The sequence below is a fragment of the Mustela erminea genome, chromosome 3 (genome assembly GCF_009829155.1).
Source record: "Mustela erminea isolate mMusErm1 chromosome 3, mMusErm1.Pri, whole genome shotgun sequence".
Taxonomy (NCBI): Eukaryota; Metazoa; Chordata; class Mammalia; order Carnivora; family Mustelidae; genus Mustela; species Mustela erminea.
In genome coordinates this window covers 132442456-132465328 of record NC_045616.1, presented here as the reverse complement: position 1 = coordinate 132465328, position 22873 = coordinate 132442456, and the positions used below count along the sequence as shown (strand labels likewise).

Here is a 22873-nt window from a genome sequence, read left to right as displayed (position 1 = left end):
AAAAATATTTTTTAAAAATTATAAAAAATAAAATTAATATGCAGGCTATAACAAACACTAAATTGCTTTAATTTGTACATTTATTTATAGTTGCTTAATTCATAACAGTAATGTTTATATCCTAAACATTTAGAAATACTTAATTGAATAATTTGGAGTACTCCAGTCTCTCTAAGAAAGCTGTCCAAAGAAAATTAGAGGGGTGTCTTTTCTTACAATAAATGTCTTTGTTGTGTAGTAGTGTTTCAATTCATTCTAGTTCCTTCAGAAATATTTTCAGACAGATACATCAGTATGTTTTCACAGGCATTGTTATTTTCCTTGCTGAAAAGCGTTTTTTTCTTTAAATAAAAACTGTTCCAATATATCTGCATTTTGCTTTGTTTAGTGGGAACTAAAAATTTTTTAAGAAATGGGTTCCACTCAGCATTTTTTGACAGTCGTCAGAGAGGGGTAATCTTTAAAGACTCACATTTTTCAATTTTTCTTTAGTATAGACAGCTCAAAAATGATTTTAAACTACTTCATATCTCTTATGGGAACCTCAAAGCAACATCATTTAAGTGTTATCTTCATTTGAACAAGAGAGGAACAGTAATTTATGATTTCATTAAATAAGAGTTAGGGAAAGATCAGATCTTTGAGGAGGAAAGGTACATTCAGCAGGAGTCTACCTTTTATCACAATTCAGCTTTAATATCAGAGCCATTAGCTCAACTACCTTTTTTCAGTTGCACCTTTGGGAATACCAGGATGAAACCAAGGATGAGATCATAAATTATACGACTTTGGAAAACTGGCAGCATCTATTAAAGCTGAACTTATGCAAATCTTATGACCTAGCAATTCCACTCCAAACTGTACCTCCGACTCAAAGACATACATCTATTCACCAAAGACATGTCCTTGCATATTCACAAACTATTCATAAAGACCACAAATATAAAAATACCCAAATTCCACCAATAGTAAAATTAATAAATACTGCCTATTTACACATTATTCAGAAATGAGACTGAATGATTAGCACCTATATGTAACATGATGACTCTCACTAACATAATGTTGAATGGAAGACATCAGATCCAAAAGTACATGACATAATATCTTTAATATGACCAAAACATGATTGAAAGTATAAAAACAGACAAAAGTAGTTATGCTGTTAGAAGTCAACATCATAGGGGTGTCTGGGTGGCCCATTCAGTTAAGCATTGGACTCTTGGTTTCATCTCAAGTCATGATCTCATGGTTTTGAGATTGAGCCCCATGTCGGGCTCCATGCTCAACACGGAGTCTGCTTGAGATTCTCTCACTCTCCCTCTGCCCCTCCCACTCACGCTGTCAGTTTCTCTCTCTAAAATAAATAAATAAATCTTAAAAAAAAAAAAAAGTCAACATCATGGTTACCCTTGGTGGGGAGAGGAGCTAGGAACTACAACGGAGCATAAGGGAGCTTTTATGATGCTGACAGTGTTTTGTTTCTTGATTAAGAGCTGCTTACATAGTTTTGTTCAGGATCTGAAAATTTAATGATTTTTACATGGATGCTATGTGTACTCTCTTGGTGTGCATATATTTTACTTAGGTAAAGGTTTTTTAAAGGGACCCAGGAAGTCAAAATTACCTTTCTGCTTCCATAAAGGAAAAATGACCCTTTAAAGATTTTAAAGTTTTCTCAGTATCCCAGTTAATACCAAATGGAAATATTATTCAAAGGAGGCACAACTTAGCCAAAATTCAATCCAGCTGAGTTGGGGGTTTTGTTTTTGTCGTCGTCTTCTCCTTCTTCTTCTTCTTTTTTTTTTTTTTGTGTGTAAAGAACAACAGAAAACTGGAAATGAAAGTAAGTCAATATCTCAGTTCACACTCTGCACTAAGTAGTTTGAGGATCACCTTCAATGCAGCTCCTATGAAAGAAAATACTTAACAATATACCAGCCAATTTTTAAAATCAGATCTCATTTCTATGAAGTAGCAAACTGATGGAGAATCAAACTTCTTGGGGAACCTCAAAAGGTCAAGAAAGTGACAGCTTGTCTTCCTCTGGAAATTTGCTGTGGCTTCATCACCATGAAAATATGTTTCTCCACCCTCACCATCACTTCCCCAAAATTGTTTTTCTTCAACAAGTCAAACATGTAGAAAAAAACATTCTCATCAACTATTCTGCCATTGTGACATTGCTATAAACTATGCTTCTCAAGACCAAGACATGAATGTATTGTAATGATAACAGCTGGACATTTGGAAGAAGTTAGCAAGTTACCAGGCTGATACTTTAAATCTGGACTTTCTTCGAATGCCAAATAGCATGTTTCTGAGATCACATTATCTTCTTCAAGAGTCAAACATACAATCTCTTCACTCAGGAAATTCCACAGGGACAAGATATAGAACAAACCATAAATATTCAAAGAGGATATGTTGATGGGTCTGGTTCCTGCTCACTGAAAAATTAAATGCTCAAATACTCAGACCTGGGCAAGAACTCTAGCCTTCTTCTTCATGGGAATAAATGAAAAATATCTCTTCTAATTGGCACATCTTCTTTAAATTCTTTTTCATTCATTTCTGGAGGATACAAAGACACAGGATGGATGGCTGTAACACAACCCTTTGGGATGTCTTCATTTCACCTAAAGAGCTCTCTACCACTGAAAAGGACATATGAGCCAAAAATATGGAAGTATAAGTATGAAAATAAATATGTGCTTAGATCATGTCAACTTCTGAGAACATATCCCTCTCAACTTCACAGATGCTGAAAGTGGTAAGATTTAGAAAGAATATTTAGATTACTGAACAATCAAATCAGGAGACCTGCCTACGGGCATGCAACTAATTAAAGCTTAAGCTAAGCCTAGAATCCAGGATTGCTAATTCCTAATTCAGCACTTTTTTGTGCTATCTCAAAATGCCTAGACTCACAAGAAATTATGTGAATGAATGATGATGCAAATGAATGACAATCTAGTTTTGTGGGTTATGCATTGCTACTCAAGCAAATCCAAGAGTTGTAAACCACAAAATGTAAAATAAAACTCTCTACGAATGGGACATTCTTCAAGGAGGTACTTGGTATGGTGGAAATGCCCAATTCCACCAACTCACACAGCTATCGTATCACATGAACACAAGAAGGAAATAAAAGGAAAACAGGGGCACATCCCTGGCTTATTCACTGGAACATGTGACGCTTGATCTCAGGTTGTGAGTCCAAGCTCATGTTGGGCCTACAGCTCACTTTAAAAAAAAAAAAAAAAAGGAAAACAGAGCACATATGCACATGCATAAAAACAGGTGCTCCCTTACCTTGCTTTATTTCATCCTGAAAAGACATTTACAGTCTAAGAATAAAGGTGAAAAAAGAGATAAACAATGGCCTCTCAACTTTACCATGGTAGAGAGAAATGGAGGGATTAAACCCACCAGAGATGGACTTCATTAAGGACCTAAAAAATTAGTAAGAAAGGAATTCTTCTCATTCATTCTATCATTCAGTCAACAAACTTGTATTCCATGCCGGTCATGTCCAGATGTGGTGCTAATCAGTAGACACACAGATGATACATACTGGTCAGTGCCCTCAGAATGTGGCAGTTCATTGGGCATACAACTGCTACCAGGCAATGTGTTAAGTGCCATCCATGGTAGAATATGGCAACTGGGGCAAAAGGTTTCCAGGGGATGAGGTCTGGGGGATGTAGTGAAGTAGAGGGGAGAAGAGGATAAGAAAAAGAGTTAATGTTAAGAAGATCTTCCTAGGAATGACTAGTAAAAACATGAGAAATTGAATCCTTTTCTTCTCTGAGGGACTTTCCCACATTCTTACTACTTCAATGGTTCTCAATGTGTGGCCCCAAGGCTAGAAGCATCAACATTACTTGAAGACTTGTTAGGAAAAAAAAAAAAAAAAATTGGGGGGGGTGGCTGCTCAGAACTGCTGAATCAGTAATTTAGGATGGGGTCCAACAATCTGAGTTGTAACAAGCCTCCCCGCCCAAGTAATCTTGACATGTGCTCGAGTTTGAGGACTGTTGTACTAGATCCATCAAGGTGAATTTGGGTGCATGAAATTCCACATATTTGAACAATTAAGAGCAGATCTGGTCGGGTAAATTTTAACTCTGAAAAATCATTTTTGTCAAATATGTTCAAATTTATACTTCAGAAAATACAGTTCTCTATTTATGTTTGGAGGCTTATGTTTCTGAAGCAAATGCTTTGCACTCTACCTGGAGTCAGGTGTCTTGGATGGGGATCAAAACAGATCAAACTCCAGAAAGCAGAGGAGGGTCTTATGGAACCAACCAGAGAATACGCTGATGGGACTCACAAGGACTGCACTGTTGAACCTCTCAGGCCATTTGGTCTCTAATGTTCAGCACTGATCTCTTTCTCCACATCCCCTCTATATAAAAAGTTTTCTATTTCAGCTTTTTTCAGGACATATAGTTTGCTAAATGTCTACCCTTCTCCCTAACTCTTTGTGACCATAGAGCTCCAGGATCTAGTACAACTAGCTACATTCTCTGAGTTTCTGGTTTTCATGTGTGCCTCTTGGTTCAAATTCTTAAAAAAAAAATTTGTCCCAGTTTGGCTCAGTAGTTCACCTCGCTATGGCCTCAGGTATCAGTAAGGTAGACAGGGCAGAAGAAAAGGCTGAGTACTGACATCGAAAGAGGCTATATCCTAGGCAAGGAGAGTGCTCAGGACATTTAATAGAGTAAAAACGATCCCTTCAACCCCTGAGAGTTCCATGTAACTTCCAGAGTCTCTGAAACAAGAGTGCATCCTTAACTTCTGTGATTCCCCAACAAATGGTAAGAAATCCATGTAAGAATGGATTTTTTTGAAGCTTTTGAAAAGATAATTTTATTACCTATCAAAAACCTTAATTATATATACACACCCTTTATCACAGAAATCTATAATCTAGGTTTTTATCCTACAGAAAAAATTGGAATGTGTCCAATAAGAAATAACCAAACAGGTGCCTGGGTGGCTCAGTCAGTTAAGCGTCTGCCTTTGGCTCAGGTCATGATCCCAGATTCCTGGGATCCAGCCCCACATCAGACTCTATGAAAGCTGGGAATCTTCTTCTCCCTATCCCTCTGCCACTTCCCCTGCTTGTGTGCTAGCTCGCTCTCTCTCTCTGTCAAATAAATAAATAACATCTCTAAAAAAAAAAGAAAGAAACAAAGAAACAAATAAATAAGGATTCTTTTCACAGTATTGTCTTTCAGAGCAAAATGTAAAAAAAGGAAACTACCTAAATGTCTAGGAAATAAAGATATTTATTAATGGAAGCCAGGCTCACTATTTTTGTTTCTATTTAAAAAAAAAAAAATCCACCTAGACCTATTTTGGGTGAACTTTTTTCCCTTCATGGAAAAAAATCAGTAAGCCCTAACATTGTTTTAATGCTGGCATAAGGAAATTGCAAGCAGGTTGCCTCCCATAGTCTGTTTTTCTTGTCTGGGTTACAGTCACCACGATGACCCAGCCACAGCTGCTGGATGATCTCCTCCAGCTACAGATGTCAACTGCTCCTACCAGCCTCTAATTGAATTGAGTTGCTTCCCTTGTCTCCTCCGCTTCTTAAAGTCCAAGTTGGTCTCCTTGCCTCTGTCCTCTAGTCCAACAGCAGAAAAGCCCGTGTCTTGCTCTAAAGTTCAACTAGAACACATTTTTGTCACTCTAGCCAATAACTTAATATAATTTTCATAATCCTGGCTAAACAGTTCTTACCTTTGATTTGATATAAAATACATGAGTTTCCAAGCCCTCTGATTATCGTAATAGATAAAAGCAATATAAGCCAGAATGCTGGACACCTAGAATGAGATGTATCTTTTCTTTAAATATTATGTCCAAAGACTACATAATTATAGTGTTAAAACATAAGTAGTTAAAATTAATAGAGTAGTTTTCCCTAACCCAGAATCTTCTCCATCAGAGTGTTTGTTAAGAAGACATGATAATTCTTAGTCTATTACTAAGAATATAACTTCGAAATTGTATGACGATAAAGTCAGGACTTCAGCTGGAACCACGGGCAAAAAACCCAAGAGTGAACATCAATAAAGGTCAAAACAATTTGCATTACACTCAACGACTGCAATTTCTTAATAGCCCCGAAGTCACCACATTTGCCATTAGGCAATGCCTGCAACATGGCCATCTGAATGCAATATGACTGGCTTGGCCGAAGATCTCAGGAACATGCTAAATATAAAACCTTCTCCTAAAACGAGTATAAAGAGCATAAGGAATATCATGCAGCTCATTGTTCTGGCAAATGGAAGGATCCTATTTTTTGTGCCTTCTTAGCCCATCGTTTGTTCACCTCATATACTCACTGTCCCTAAATTTCTTCATCTGTAAAAGGAAGAAAATTCAAAAGGGCCAATAAGTAAAAATTTGGAGCTGTTCTTGTTGAAGACATCAGGATAGCACCAGAATTCCATTACTTGATCTCCCCTTTGGTTCTCTCCATTTCTTCCCTATATCCAAAGAAGGCTATAGATAGACCTTGGCAGAACCCAAAGGCTGTGTGGACTACAGAGTGACAATCAATAGGCTCTGTGATTTCTAAGGCCCTTCCTACTACAACATTCTCTACTTCCACACTGGCACCCAGTACATAGCAGATGCTCCCTGAATGCTGAGTGCATTGAACTTGAAATTGTTTGCTCAGTGATCTAGAAAAACTTTTATAAAAGCAGATATTTCTAGGTGGCTTACTCATTTTTCAGCAAATAGAACCAAATTTTAAGCCAATATTAAAAATTAGGATAGCTCCTAATAAATTGTATGACTTTAGGTTTCTAGTGTTAATATCCACTTAGAGATACTTATGGTTACTCTTTCTAATTACTTACATCAGTCTCAGACTATGTCTTGCTTTTTTCATCTAAGTCAACTAGAACAGGTGGCAGAGTGTAAATTGTCTTTTTTGGAGTCACTCTGGGTTCTAACCCCAGCTCTAACATTTACTCTTGGTGGGACCTGGAGCAAAACTTTAACCTTTACACCCTCCTCATCTGAAAGACAGGAATAGGGATGTAGGAACAAGACTGTTGGAACAGCGACTGGCAACTAATAAGTGCTCCATAAATGACAATTGTAGTTATTATTATTTTTTAAATTGATCCAAGTAAGGGACAGATTACATAGCACATCCCAGAAGACTAGAAGGTATGGAGCATAGAAGAAAGCTAGAAAATCCATAAAATGATTTTTTTTCAAGTTTTTAAGATTTTATTTTAAAGTGATCTCTACACCCAACATGGGCAAACTCATAACCCCAAGATCAAGAGTTCCACGTTCTACCAACTGAGCCAGACAGAAGCCCACATAAAATTATTAAATAACATATACCATATAGTAAATAACAAAAAGAATAATAAATGAAGTAATACATATGAGGCATATTGAATAATTTTAGAACACTATAAGCTCTCAATAATTAATAACAATCGTTATCACTACATTTCATGATAGAACTACCTAAACCTTTCTAAGGCCATGGATGAGACAGTTCCTAAAAAGTTAGAAGGTATTAAATAAATAAAAATTATAATTTATCTCCTTAACAAAAGAAATAGTCCTTCATGCCAGCAATCTGAAGCAATTATTATGAGTTCTCTCTGGAAAGAGATTTATCTAATAATTGCGGCAGAATTTTCCATCTTTCCAATTTTGGCACCTTATCAGAGGACAGGCAAGACTATGGAATCATGGATAGAATGAAAAATAGAAATAGCTTTACCTCAAGTATTGCCAGGCAGTTTATTTATTTTTTTTTTAAGATTTTATGTATTTACTTGGCCGACAGAGATCACAAGAAGTCAGAGAGTCAAGCGGAGAGAGAGGGAGGGAAGCAGGCTCCCTTCTGAGCAGAGAGCCCAATGTGGGGCTCTATCCCAGGACCCTGAGTCCAGACCTGAGCCAGAGGCAGAGGTTTAACCCACTGAGCCACCCAGGTGCCCCTATGTAGTATCTTTTCATTTACATTTCTTTCTGTCATAGATTTTTAGTTGTAAGATTTTATTCATGCTTTGCATTTCAGTTTATAATTGTTACTGAGCTACTCTGAGAGAGATATCTGTAAGTTTCTTATGCTACAAGTTTAGCCAGGTATACAGTCTTTGCCTCTGACAGGCACCAGGCAGTTTATTTTTTAATGTTGACATACAAATGGTAAACAAAGGTACACAAATGGAAACTTAGGAAGTTTCCCTCTCGGCCCAGTTGGTTTAAGGATGACTTTTTAGAAAATTTTTCAACAGGCAAAATTACCAGAAAGGAAAAGAGGAAAGTACAGAAAACACAAATGTATCATTATGTCATGAGAGATGCTAAAGAACACGGTAATATTGTGTGACATTTCCTCAGATGCCTTCTCTCCTTCCAAGCAGTCTCCCATTATACATATCAAACCACATTAAGTCGTGAGTCATTTCAAAACTTGAGGGTAGGAGGTAGATATTAATAAAAAATAGAAACACCCAGGATTTCTACACGAATTATCCTCCTAAGAACACCAAGTAATCTCTCTAATTTCACAACGCTCCTGGGAAGAGCAGGCAAATGGGCACTGCTCCCGCTCACTGGCCCGGAAAGTTTCACAGGAAAGTGGAGTGAACGTACATCATGGGGTTCCACTGCACTGTAACCCCTCTTTCTTCTCACCTCTTAGTAAAGGGAAAACTGGGGATGATGAGAAATACCTCTGGTAAAATGGATGATTTAAACTGCTTATTGATCAGCTATAAAATGGTTCGTGGACACTCTTTTAACAGAGATAATAAAACACAGTACATTCCCAATTTCAGTATTGTAAGTGTAATTTATGAATATAGGTCTTTATTACAAAAGTGGACTCATACTCTATATACCGTATATAGCCTGTTCTTTGGAGGGTAACAGCCCATTTGAAAACAACCTTCATATATCTATATCAACATTTGCGAAGGCTGCTGTGTATTCCGCTTATAAATCTATCCTAACTTACTTACTTTTGGAAATCTATCCCTAAGACCAGGCATGAATATGTTTCTTTGAAAAATACAGGGGAAAAAAATCACAAAAATAAATATAGATTGTTTCCTTTGGCAAATAATTGTTACTCCCACTGGAATCTCCATGAAAGACAGCATCATCACACTCAAGCACCAAATCTCACAGAGGGACAGCAAATTAGCTAGCAATGCCAATCGTATGTGGTCAGCCAACTCCTATAAACTGGGGCAACATTTCTCTAGAGATTAATTTGGTTAAATATATGAAAGTCCTAAAACTGTAAATACCCTCTGCCCTAACAGCTCTCCCCCACTCCATGACCCCAGAAATGTATCCTTAGTTTATAATGGATACGTTATAAAGCTGTCTATACAAGGCAGGAGGTTAAACATTTGCGAAGGCCGTGAGAAAAGGGGAGTAATCTACATACACATGAAAAGAGAACGGTTTCTTTCCTTATTTATCTAAAAATTTTATTTATTTATTTATTTGTCAGAGAGAGAATGAGAGCAAGAGCAAGAGGGGGCACAAGCGGGGGTAGGGGCAGGCAGAGGGAGAAGCAGACTCCCCACTGAGCAGGGAGCCTGATGCAGGACTTGATCCCAGAATGCTAGGATCATGACCTGAGCCAAAGGCAGACGCTTAACGAGCTAAGCCACCAGGTGTCCCAAAAAGAGAACAGTTGAAATAAATTAGGATATATCCAAAGTAGGTACTCTGAAGCCTTAAAAATGATGAGGCAGATTATGGAACAATATTCAAGATATAGGATGCTGTTTAAAAACAAAACAAAACAACATGCAATGTCAACACGTGTGTACATGTGTGGCTTGAAGAGATAAAACCCAAAATACAAGTAGTGGTTCTCCCTGGGCTATGAGGTTATAGGAGACTCCTTCATGTTCAACAGATTTTCTAATTTATATATAATGGACACAGATACTTACTCAAAGTAGAAATTAACATGAACACTTTTGATGGAATGTGGTACATGCTATTATAAAGATAAATAAAGGGTGCTCCATGAGCCCTCCCAATACTCTGAAACTGAGAGGATTACAGGATATGGCCTCCCAAATTAGTGCCACTAACATGAACTCTTCAAGGATTCATGGCAGTCAGCCAAGTTAAAGAGAAAGAGCATTCTAAAATGTGGGAAAGGGCTCCTGGGTGGCTCAGTCAGTTAAGTGTCAGACTCTCAATCTCAGCTCAGGTCCTGAGCTCAGATGTGGTCATGAGTTCATGACTTTCGTTGGGCTCCACGTGGAGACTACTTAAAAAATTTAAAAAATAAGAGAAAGTAAAATAATATAAAATACAGGAAAGCCTTCGAGGGTTGTGATAACATGAGCCAATTGAAGCAGTTTAAGTAGTTCCAGGGGGCAGAGAGGGCACCTGAAGTAAGAACAAACAGTTCCTGCTAGCTTTTGAAATAGGGGGATTCACTTTCGACCTAAGCTGGCACAACTTCAGGGAGAAGGTGAAGGCAGAAGCCACATACATGTTCACAAACTAAGAAACGAATGGGAGGTAAGCAAGTGCTGGTGAAGGGGAACACTAACTAGAGAAGTGCAAGTGTGACAGTGAAGAGAGGAACAACGGGATCCAATACTGGGTTACAGGTTTCTTTTCAGGCAGGCACTTTCTGACTGAGCTATCCAGGCACCACTTTCTCTTTTTAAAGATTTTTACTTATATATTTGTCAGAGAGTGAGAGAGAGAGCACGAGTGAGGGGAGAAGGAGAAGGAGAGGAAGAAACAGGCTCCCCACTGAGCAGGAAGCCCAATGCAGGACGCGATCCCAGGACCTTGAGATCAGGACCTGAGCCAAAGGCAGACGCTTAACAGACTGAGCCACCCAGGTGTTCCAGGATTATTTTCTAAGTTGGGAGAGCTGAAGGATGGTCACAGGAGAGAGCGCCAATATAAGGAGAGGTTGATTGAAAAAACAAAGAGAAAAGGAATGAGAAGGTGTGGATGACAGTTTGATATTCCTAGGTGGGGGAGGCGAGGGGAATCCAGCACAGAATGGAAGGCTTAGGACTCTACAGTCAGTCTAGTGGGATCACAGGAAATCCCCAAGCCTCAAAGTACAAATCAATTCCTGGAATGAATTATGACTTCACTTTCTTAGAACACAGGACCAGTGAGCAGCTGTGGCCAAGAGAACCCAGAAAATATTTAGTATAATCAGAAAATGATATAAACAAAGCAATAATTATCTCACCTCTGTATGACAAGAAATTTGTGTGAAACTTCTATCACTCTGCCTAAGGAAAGACATAACAGTATTAGAAAAGGTGCAGAAGACAGAAACCAAAGTGTTGAAGCAGAGGGCAGTAGATTTGAACTTTTCACCAAGAAAAAACAAAGCTCATTAAGGGACATATTTTATGTTAGTGGTTTCTCATCTTTCTGAGTATGAAAACCTTAACAAAATGGTTTGAGAATACATGTTACAGTATTTAAACACTTAATAATTATTGATTGGGTAAATACATTATGACAAAAAGTGTTCACAAATGAATCATTTTATAATTAACTTGCACTTAATTCATCTCAGCACTATCTACATATATCGGGTACATGTGTATTTATGTCTGACATTATATATTTATCCTACCAGAGACAATGTTTGGGCATACACAAAATTGTGATAATTCTTGTGATAATTCTGCACTATCAACCACCATCCTGCACATGCCCAGGATCCTCAGATCATATTTGAGAACCACTGTCCTAGTTTATAAAACCCTGATTTGGATGAATATGCCTCTCATCAGCTAATAACCAAAAACTAGAATTAAAGTATGAAACTTGAATGACGTATGTTAGGAACATAGTAGTCTTTTGGAAGATTTATAAACATTATCTCAAGTAATATAAAATGAAATACAACCTGGGTGGCTCAGTTAGTTAAGCATCCAACTCTTGGTTCTGCTCAGGTCATGATCTCAGGGTTCACACTCAGTGGGGAATCTGTTGGAGAATCTCTCTCTCCCTTGGTCTGCCCCTCCCCACCATTCCCTTTCTCTCTAATAAATAAATCTTTAAAAAATACATAAAATGAAAATAGAATTATCTCCAAAATGTTTATATAAGCCACTAAATGATATTTCTGTGTGTTTCTGAGCCTTTTCAATGACGTCAGAGAGTGTAACAGTGATAGAGCTACAATTTGACATTTCTTGGTGTTGCTGAGCCAAACAAACTGTAAGTCCTGTCAAGTTAATTCCCACATTTGTATTCTAATCAGGCATAACAGAGAAGCACACATTCACTCAAAATATTCTTGGATAAAGAATGAATGAATCAATCAACGAATCAGTGTATTTGGAAAGGATGGGAAGTAGAAGTAAAGAAATCCAGTTTTAGGACTCAGTAATTTCACCATCCTAAAAATAATTTAAAGTATAGAAATCACTTAATGCCGGGTTCTAAGAATCATTCCCATCTGGATTTCCAGATAAAACAGAAACTATACAGATTATAGAAAATGAAACAGAGAATGGCTTTACTTTTCAATTGACTAGAGTGTATTTTGAAATTTGCATATATAAAATGCCACTTGATGTATTTTCTAGGGAAATTCAGTCAGCTGGTTGTTCTGCTCTTCCTTTAAACAGATCTAAACCTGCCTATTTAATCTCCCTGTATAAATTGCCTTTGAATCCAGCAATCTCCCTATTGACCACAATCTCCATATCTTACTCTACAAATTTCTGGACTAGCCTTTCAAGAAGGAAGACAAGAGAGAAGATAATTATAATCTTCATGAATAATCTGTGTTCTAGCAAGATCTGCTTTTGTCATTAAATAAGAATATGGGGGCATTCCAGTCAATTAGTCAATAGATAAATAAAATTCTAAAATTTCAGTAAACTGGGATGGGAAAATAAACTTACATACTCTTCTTTTTTAAAATGAAAAACCAAATACTACATAGTTTTTCATTTTGATTTGTTTTAAAGAGTATGGTGCAGAGCCCAGTTTCCAGTTGTGGCTCTCTTAACCGCTATGTGGCCTTGGTTAATGAGCTCCTCTGGTCCTCAAAATCCTCTTTGACAATACGTGGAGGTTGTCAGCTGATCTTTAATATCTCTATGAGCACAAAAACTTCTCTGACTCTGGTTATTAAGAAATTTCATCTCTCTTCCAGGGTGCCTGGGTGGCACAGTGGGTGAAGCATCCAACTCTTGGTTTTGGTTCAGGTCATGATCTCAGGTTTGTAATGTTGAGCCCCATATTGGGCTCCATGCTCCGCACAGAGTCTGCTTGAGATCCACTCTTTCCTTCTGCCTCTCCCACTTGTGCTCTCTTGTTCTGTCTCTGAAATAAATAAAGAAATCTTTTTTTTTTTTTTAAGGGAAATTTCGTCTATCTTCCATATTCTTCATGTTAAGTAAATGGTGAAATTTCTAACTGTGGTTCATCAAATCATCTTCTCATTCATTAACTAAGTCCTAAAATGCTCCTGAATTGCTCCTGAAATTAACAGTATCTTTATACATTCTGAAATACAAAGACAAAATTGGAATCACTATAGGCCAGTCATTTCACATCCACATTTAGAAAAACATGAATCCACACACTGATTTACTATACAATTAAGCACTAAGTGGATGTCAGAATTAGCAAACACTGGGAGCACAGAGAAGAAATCTAGGGCTTTCCCTCAAACCTATTAGAATTAGAACAGGGACAGGCTATTAACTCAATGGTTATAACTCACTGTGAACATTGTTAGGATGGAATAAATTATACACAGTACAGTAATGCATGACATTTTGAATGATTATGGCTTTCTTCAACTTGAGTCTAAGGTCCATGAGGGCAGGAACTCAGATTTTTGCAGTCACTATCCCCCAAGGCCTGGCCTACGACTAGTTCTCAAATGCAGAGAGGGAGACAAACCATAAGAGACTCTAAATTTCAGGAAACAAACTGAGAGTTGCTGGGGGGGGGAAGGGGGGTGGAGTGGGAGGAATGCGGTGTCTGGGTGATGGACACTGGGGAGGGTATATGCTAGGCTGAGTGCTGTGAGTTGTGTAAAACTGAAGAATCACTGACCTGTACCCTGAAAACAAATAATACATTATATGTTAATTTAAAAAAACTTGTTGGGTGAACAAAAGAATGAATGAAAGGTCAAGTCACAGGGACATTAAAGAAGTGAGCCTAAGTCTGCTAGAAAACAGATACAGTTAGGGGCAAGGTTAGAGGTTACCTTCTGAAAGCCCACATTATTCGACAGTTGTTTTTTCATTATATTGGAGACATAAAAAAATAAAATTTAGCGATTTGCATTCCCCTTATTCACTCCAAAACACATTTTAAACATCATAGAGCTAGGGCATTTATGCAAGTAGAGAATTTTCTATGTGGAAATCAATGCCTAGAACCTATACATTTATGTAAGAGAAAAGTGAACGGTCCAGCTGGTAACCACTGCCACTTCTCATTTGGGCTCATTCACGTGACTTCTATCCCACTCTATCAAACTCCTCCCCCAAAAAAACATATAGCATCACATTAAAAACCACTTTAGATGTATTATTATCATTTTTATATTTGCTGGTAGCTAAAGGCATGGAATCTGGAACCAGGTCCATTCTCTCTAGATATATGACCTTCAGCAAATTACTTCATCTTTTTGGTTTTTGTTTCCTGAGGAATAAAGGCAATAATATTACCACATAAGCTGGTAAAAAAATTAAATCAATTAATATGTGTAAATCTGTTGGAAAAGTGTCTGTCATACAATAAACGCTAAAGTGTCTGCTAGGTACATGAGGTAAATAAAATCAATATATCAGCCACTCCATTCAGTTGGAGCAGTGAAAGACTATGCATGATGAAGGCAATTTGGGGGGATTATGTTGGTTTTCAAAGCAGGAAGCTGGGGATTCAGAATATCCCAAAATAAAATGAATTGGTTGAACAGAGAACTTGAAGAGGGGGGATATTCTAGAACATACTGAAATGAACAAGTCATCTAATTTCTTTCATTTTATCATAAGAAATCTTTTTCTCAGGGAAAGTGAAGACTCCAAGTTAGAAAAGAAAGGAACAGTAATATTATTTTTGAAGTTGTGCATGAAGATTATTTTTAAAGGTACAAGGTTTGACAAAATCTAGTGAAAAGGGCTAAAAACCCAGCCAGTAAGTGCATTCATAAGGTTTGAACTAGAGAGCCTACATTAAAGTGGCAGGTCCCTAAACCTGCCCATTTATCACAATTACCTGGAAGCTTTGTAAAAATTGATATTTTGGAGAAGATACTTCAAGAGGTGTGGGGTAAAGTCTGCTATCTCTATTTTTAAAAAATTCTTCCAGTGATTTCTGAGTACCACCAGTCAGAATGAGTGGACTGAATGCTTGCTATGCAGAGGTCTCCAGCAGTATGTGGTCGCATTGTCTCTCCGGCCTTACCTCCCCTGACCTTATTATCCATAAAACGCTATCAAAAACCATCAATTACAGATAGGACAAAGTCATGAGACAGGACCATATGTGGCCTGACCAGCCCAACTGTCCAAAAAGGCAGGAAAAAAGAAACCGTAAATCTCATGATAAACGAACCTGCATTCAGGTTCAGAAGTCAAACGCAAAATTGCACAAAGTAGGTGCGATAAAAATGGCTCCATGGGGCCTCAGTTGAAAATACATCGAGATTTGTTCTGTCTGCAAGCCGATACAGTCCCACTCTCAGTTCTGTGCCTACGTCCGCCTCTACTGTCACGTTCCCAACTGGAGTTCTGTTTTAAGAGGGAGCTTGATGAGGCCAGTATTGGGGAAGTGTGCCCCAAGATGGCTAGTCTGACAGCTAAAATACTGAAATGCTTTAGTACCAGCAGGTAAATAGCTGCTGCTTAAGCCCCGCGTCATTTCAGCCCTTGTCCCAGGACCCTGACCCTTCCCAACAATGTAAGGGGTAATGAGAGGCCCACCCAGAGGCTCCACTCTGATCGGATGCTACCTGTTGCCAGATGCATTGTTAATAGTTTCAAAGTGGAAATTCCTAGGAAAGCAACTAACCAGGAATGGGAATTGCCTGGAATTCATATCAGGGGAAGCACTATTCAAAGTTCAGGCATCCTTAGCCTTGAAATGAGAAGATATGATGTGGGGTAGGGACAGGAGGAATGGGAGTGTTGCCTTCACACATGCGAATGGCCTCGTGTGGGAAACATTCGATTTAGTCTACATAGCTCCAGGGAGAGGAATTACACACAATGATTGGAAGTAACAATGACACTGACGTCAGTCCCATATAAGGAAGAATCCTCAAATCTTGGGGGCATCCAACAATGGAACAGGCTTTAGAGAATAGGGAGCTTCCCGGAGGAGTAGCACGGGAAGGAAGCAGCGGTTCTGAGATGAGCTTTCCAGCTGCAGGCGCTTCTGCTCTGCATGTCCCCTCAGCGAGCTTGGTGGCTCCCAAACCTGAATCCTCAACAGACTTTTTTTTTTTTTTTTAAATTGACTTGACTTACTGCTTGCCACAAAACTGAGAAGAAAGTACAGAAAATACCCATCTACTCCCTGCGCCTACATACACACAGCCTCCGCCACCATCAACAGAATGAAGCACATTGGTACATCTGTTACATCACTGAGGACTATTGCTCCTTTCTCATCTAAAACTACTACCTCTTTTCTATCAAAAATCACCTTCTACAAACGAAATCACCATCCACATCCAGGAAGAAAATAGCACAATAAGACGACTCAAGTTTAGAAGGAAATGTAACAGGGGCTAAAGACCCACTATAATTGCCAGACTGAAGAAGGTGCCAGGTGGATAAGCAAACACATTCTGAGAAAGCCAGTGTGTTGAAGTAGGGATGTTCCATACGCAAGCACAGATTGACGGCCAGCAAATACGGAGCCCCTTCCTCTGGAATTATACGGTATAAATGAACGATTGGCTAACTTAATGAAGAAGGGATCCATTTCTGATTGATGGGGCCATACAGAGTGTGAGTGGATTTGTGGGGTTAGTTTGATGGGGTAGAAGAAAATAACTCACTTAAACTCCTTTTACAGACTACTTTTTTTAAAAAGCCTCTTTCTTTAGACCATTAAAATTTAAGGCAAACTAAAACTGTATTGTTTAAGAACTCATAATTAGGTAAGAAACTACAGTAAAAAGCAAGAAGGCATGAATTCCTTGCTATTCTTGGATAGGATACTATCTTGGATAGGATATTGTGGGAGAAAGGTGAGGGTTAGATTAGATGAAACCATTCAGGAAGATTCCAGCAATGTTTGTTGGCTTTCATGATGATTTATCCTGGTGCTTGTTTTTTTTTTTTTTCTTTTTTTACACAACGGTATTTTTTACACAGGGGTTTGTTTTAGAACTCAGTGAAATAAATTAGTTTTATGCAGAAATATTAAAACATTTATCAAAGAAGTATGTATTCTAATAGTGGTTCCTTCTGATGGATGAAGAGTCTATACTTATATATTTTCCTTAAAATACTTCAGAATCATTATTGGGATATAAGTGCTGATCAGCTCAAACTTTAATTCTCAAGATATTCAACAACATTCTTTCAAGAGTGCATAGTCCAAAGATGCTAGCTAGCATTGTATCAGAAATGGCCACTCTCTAGGGGCGGTAACTCTTTTTTCTTTTTTTAATTTTACTCTTTTTAAAATTTAAATTCAACTAGCCAACATAGCACATCATTAATTTTAGATCTAGAGTTCATTAATTCATTAGTTGTATATAACACCCAGTCCTCATCACATTATGTGCCCCACTTAATGCCTATCATCAAATTACCACATACCCCCCACCATCTCGACAGTAATCCTCAGTTTCTCTCCCAGAGTTAAGAGTCTCTTATGGTTTGTTTCTCCTTCTGATGACTTCCCATTCAGTTTTCCCTTCCGTCCCTTATGATCCTCTGCCTGTTTCTTATATTCCACATATGAGTGAAACCATATAACTGTCTTTCTCTAGCTGATTTATTTCACTCAGCATAATCCCCTCCAGTTCCATTCACTTCAATGTAAATGGTAAATATTGACCCTCTCTGAGGCTAAGTAATATTCCATCATATATATGAACCACATCTTCTTTATCCATTCATCTGTTGATGGATATCTCCGCTCTTTCCAGAGTTTGACTGTTGTAGACATTGCTGCTACAACCATTGGGGTGCCAGTCCACCTTCAGATCACTAAATTTGTATCTTTGGGGTAAATACCTAGTAGGGCAATTGCAGGGTCATAGGGTAGCTCTATTTTCAACTTTTTGAGGAACCACTTCAGAGTGGTTCACCAGCTTGCATTCCCACAAACAGTGTAGGAGGGTTCCCCTTTCTTCACATCCTCACCAACATTTGTTGTTTCTTGACTTGTTAATTTTAGCCGTTCTGACTGGTATGAGATGGTATCTCACTGTGGTTTTGATTTATATTTCCCTGATGCCGAGTGATGTAGAACATTTTTTTCATGTGTGTTAGGCATTGGATATCTTCCTTGGAGAAATATCTGTTCATGTCTTCTCCCCACTTCTTGATTGGATTATTTGTTCTTTGAGTGTTGAGTTTGAGAAATTCTTTATAGATCTTGGATACTAGCCCTTTATCTGATATGTCATTTTCAAATACCTTCTTCCATTCTCTAAGTCACCTTTTAGCTTTGTTGATTGTTTCCTTTGCTGTACAGAAGCTTTTAATCTTGATGAAGTCCCAAAAGTTCATTTTTGCTTTAGTTTCCCTTGCCCTTGGAGACATGTCTAGCAAGAAGCTGATGTGGCTGAGGTCACAGAGTTTGCTGCCTCTGTACTCCTCTAGGATTTTGATGGAATCCTTTCTCACATTGAGGTCTTTCATCCCTTTTGAGTCTATTTTTGTGTGCAGTGTAAGGAAAAGGTCCAGTTTCATTCTTCTGCTTGTGGTTGTCTAATTAACAAGAAAAAGTTTAAAAAGTAAAAAATAAATTTAAAATGACTATACATAGTGTGTAACACTGCAGTGTTGAAGTCTAGATGAAAACAAATGCTTTATCATACTTCTTACATCAAAGACACCTGGTCAGTATTTAGTTGACCTGAATTGTTTTTCATGCAAGCCTAAGGTTTGGGGGTTCTTGTGTTTCCTTTTTTACATTTTTCTGCTGCAGCTATCACACACCAAGCAGAAGTCTAAGGGCGCCTGGGTGGCTCAAAGGGTTAAGCCTCTGCCTTCAGCTCGGGTCATGTTCTCAGGGTCCTGGGATTGAGCCCCACATCAGGCTCTCTGCTCAGTGGAGAGCCTGCTTCCCGCGCTTTCTCTCTGCCTGCCTCTCTGTCTACTTGTCATCCCTGTCTGTCAAATAAATAAAATCTTACCAAAAAAAAAAAAAAAAAAGGAGGGACGCCTGGGTGGCTCAGTTGGTTAAGCAGCTGCCTTCGGCTCAGGTCATGATCCCAGCATCCTGGGATCGAGTCCCGCATCGGGCTCCTTGCTCGGCAGGGAGCCTGCTTCTCCCTCTGCCTCTGCCTGCCTCTCTGTCTGCCTGTGCTCACTCGCTCGCTCTCCCTTTATGCCTGACAAATAAATAAATAAAATCTTTAAAAAAAAAAAAAAAAAAAAAAGGAAGAAGTCTAATAGTTCTCTGCCTTTCTGCAGGGTTTTTTTTTTTTTTAAGATTTTATTTATTTATTTGACAGAGATAGATCACAAGTAGGCAGAGAGGCAGGCAGAGAGAGAGAGAGGGAAGCAGGCCCCCAGCTGAGCAGAGAGCCCGATGCGGAGCTTGATCCCAGGACCCTGAGATCATGACCTGAGCCGAAGGCAGCGGCTTAACCCACTGAGCCACCCAGGCGCCCCTCTGCAGTTTTTTTTAAGTGAAGACTATATCAAGAGAATTAGAAGGCAAGCCAGAGACTAGGAAAAAAATATTTGCAAAGGCATATCTGCTAAAGTGCTAATATCCAAAATATATAAAGAACCCATAAAACTCAACAATGAGAAAACAAACAACCCAATTAAAAAATGGACCAAAGACCTTAACAGACATCTTACCAAAGAAGATACGCAGGTAAAAAATAAGCATATAAAAAGATACTCCATATCACATATCATCAGTGAAATGCAAATTAAAATAACAATGAGGGGCGCCTGGGTGGCTCAGTGGGTTGAAGCCTCTGCCTTGGCTCAGGTCATGGTCTCAGGGTCCTGGGATCAAGCCCCACATGCTCAGCGGGGAACCTGCTTCCTCCTCTCTCTCTGCCTGCTTCTCTGACTATTTGCAATCTCTATCAAATAAATAAAATCTTTAAAAAATAATAAAATAAAATAACAATGAGATATACCACTACACCCCTATTAGAATGGCCACTATCTGGAACACTGACAAAGACACAACCAAATGCTAGCAAGGATGTGGCGCAACAAGACCTTTGATACACTGCTGGTGAGGTAGCCAAATGGTATGGTGACTTTGATGGCTTCCTATAGAACTAAACATACTCTTACTGTGCAACCTAGCAATTGTGTACCTTGGTATTTAGGCAAAGGAGCTGAAAACTTACGTCCACCTAAAAACCTACACACAGATGTTCATAGCAGCTTTATTCCTAATTATCAGAACTTGGAAATAACCAAGATGTCCTTTAGTAAGTAAAGGGATAGATTAAAAGATACATTCAGACAATGTAATATTATTTAGCACTGAAAATAACTAAACTCTCAAGGCATGGAAAGACATGTAGGAACTTTAAATGCATATTACTAAATAAAGGAAATCAATGTAAAAAGGCTACATACTGTGTGGCCCCTACTATATGACATTCTGTAAAAGGTAAAATGACTGAGTTGTTAAAAAGATCAGTGGTTGCCAGGGGATGGACATGAATAGACAGCACAGAAGACTTTTAGAGCTGTGAAAATACTCTAGATGATATTATAATGGTGGATATATGTCATTATACTTCTATGAAAACTCACAGGATGTATAACACGCCAAAAGTGAACCCCAAGATGAACTATGGACTTTGTGTTATTACCATGTGTTACTGCAGGTTGATCAGTTGTCACAAAGGTACCCCTCCAGTGGAGCATGTGGATAATGGGGGAGGCTGTTCATGAGTGGGAGCAGCAGGTATATGGAAAAAAATCTCTGTGCCTTCCTCTGAATTTTGTTATAAATCTAAAACTGCTCTAAAAAATTAACTCTTTAAATAAATATGTATATAAAACTTGACAATAACGTTGATGTGTTGATGTCATCAATTTGCTTAGTTGTAACACTATCAGATGTTAAATAATGCTTTCTATAAAGTTTGCAATCTATCACAAATACAAAACAACATATTTAATTTGAATTAAGTAGGATTAGTCAAAAGCCACACATTGAATAAACAACAAATATGAATCTACTGACACATCCATCATCCTGAGAACTATCTGAATGCCATATGGTAAGGTAGTTGGTTGATCCAGCTTTGTCATTTATGAATCAGAACCAATTATGCATGAGGCTCTGTTCTAGATTCTGAAGATGGAGCAGTAAATGGTAAGGTATCTGCCTTCATGAAGCTTAAATTCTGGTGTTATACATAATGTAATATCATAAGCAATGATACAAAGAATGCAAGACATGGAAACAGGGAAAAGATACAGTAATCTTGGAAACCTCTCTGAGAAACAGAATGAAATATGAAACTAAATCATAGCTAGGGTAGGACAGTCCACACAAAAGAGCAAAGAAAAGTCCTGAGGTGGAAGATGTCTTCAGGTACTGAAGGAACAGTAAGGCCAATATAGGGTAGAAGGGAGACTAGTAGGTATTTGGGGCACCCTGGAGACACTGATAGGAGTTTCACCTGCATGGAAAGGGAGTGTAACTGGAGTGGGTTCAAAAGAGGCTAGGCAAGGAGGAATTCTTTTGAGGAATTTATTTTAAAAAAAAAAAATGTCAGAGAAAAAGAAAATATGCCGTATGCCAGAAACCTAGATGTGTGTCTCATGACTTTGAAAGAAGGTAGGATTGCTCTACAGATTGTCCTGTGAAGATAACATCTTTCTAGGGAAGATGGATTGACAGAGATGCCATCAGGAGTAGGAGTCCCTCAAGGATCTGTCTTTGGCCTCCCAATCCTTTCTTTTATGGCTATTCCTTTGGAAAACTCCTAACCCAAATCTTTCTCTTTCTTCCTCTCCTCTGCTTTCCTCCTCTCCTGTCTCTCTCTTCACCTAGGCCCTCTGACCACAGGATTCATTACAGATCTCCTCACCACCCACCCCTCTTCTGCACAGAACCACCTAGAAGCTGACAAGCTATTCCAGGTCAGGAGCTGCTTGTCTCTCGGGCCCCCTCAGCCTATAATCAGTACCAGAAATGCCTTCAGGCAAAATTGTTCGTTTTCTCTGAGATGGCTAAACTAGCCCGAGTTTGGGCAAAATTGGTTGACAACTTGTTCTCTTCTTGTTCTAGCCTGTTCCGAGAGTCCCCACAGCCACAGGAAGATGGTTGCTGTCTGAAATCCAATTTCTGATAACAATGGGCAGGATCTCTGGGTCTGGAGGCCAAGCTGGGGGATACCTCTTCTCTCAGTTGCCCCTAATGGAAAGTTTGGGAGGTCCTGGTCATTTTTATAAAAGCCACACCACCTCTCTTTCAAGCCCTACATGGGTCCATGCAAGTGAAGCACCATCAGAAAACACTCATGGCAGACGCACGCTAGCATAGATTCCCAAAGAACCAGAAAGGCACACCTTTAGATCTGTATCACTCCTTCACCTAAATTGTTTTAGACTCACTGACATCTCAGAATCTTACCTCAGAATCCTAAGACACTACTCTTTCTGATGACCACCTTTCTGGTATTGATCAGTTTTGA

The 22873-nt window shown here is 38.6% G+C and overlaps 1 long non-coding RNA gene across 2 annotated transcripts in view; it reads right to left on the bottom strand.

The window, feature by feature from the left end:
- The window catches only part of LOC116586950, a 101768-nt gene that overhangs the window by 20844 nt on the left and 58051 nt on the right, over window positions 1–22873 (bottom strand). The window contains exon 2 of one of the 2 annotated variants that reach the window (XR_004284220.1): window positions 11258–11300. The exons of the other annotated variant lie outside the window; for it this stretch is intronic. This is a non-coding gene — a long non-coding RNA (uncharacterized LOC116586950). The remainder of the gene's footprint in view (window positions 1–11257; window positions 11301–22873) is intronic. 2 annotated transcript variants of the gene reach the window in all.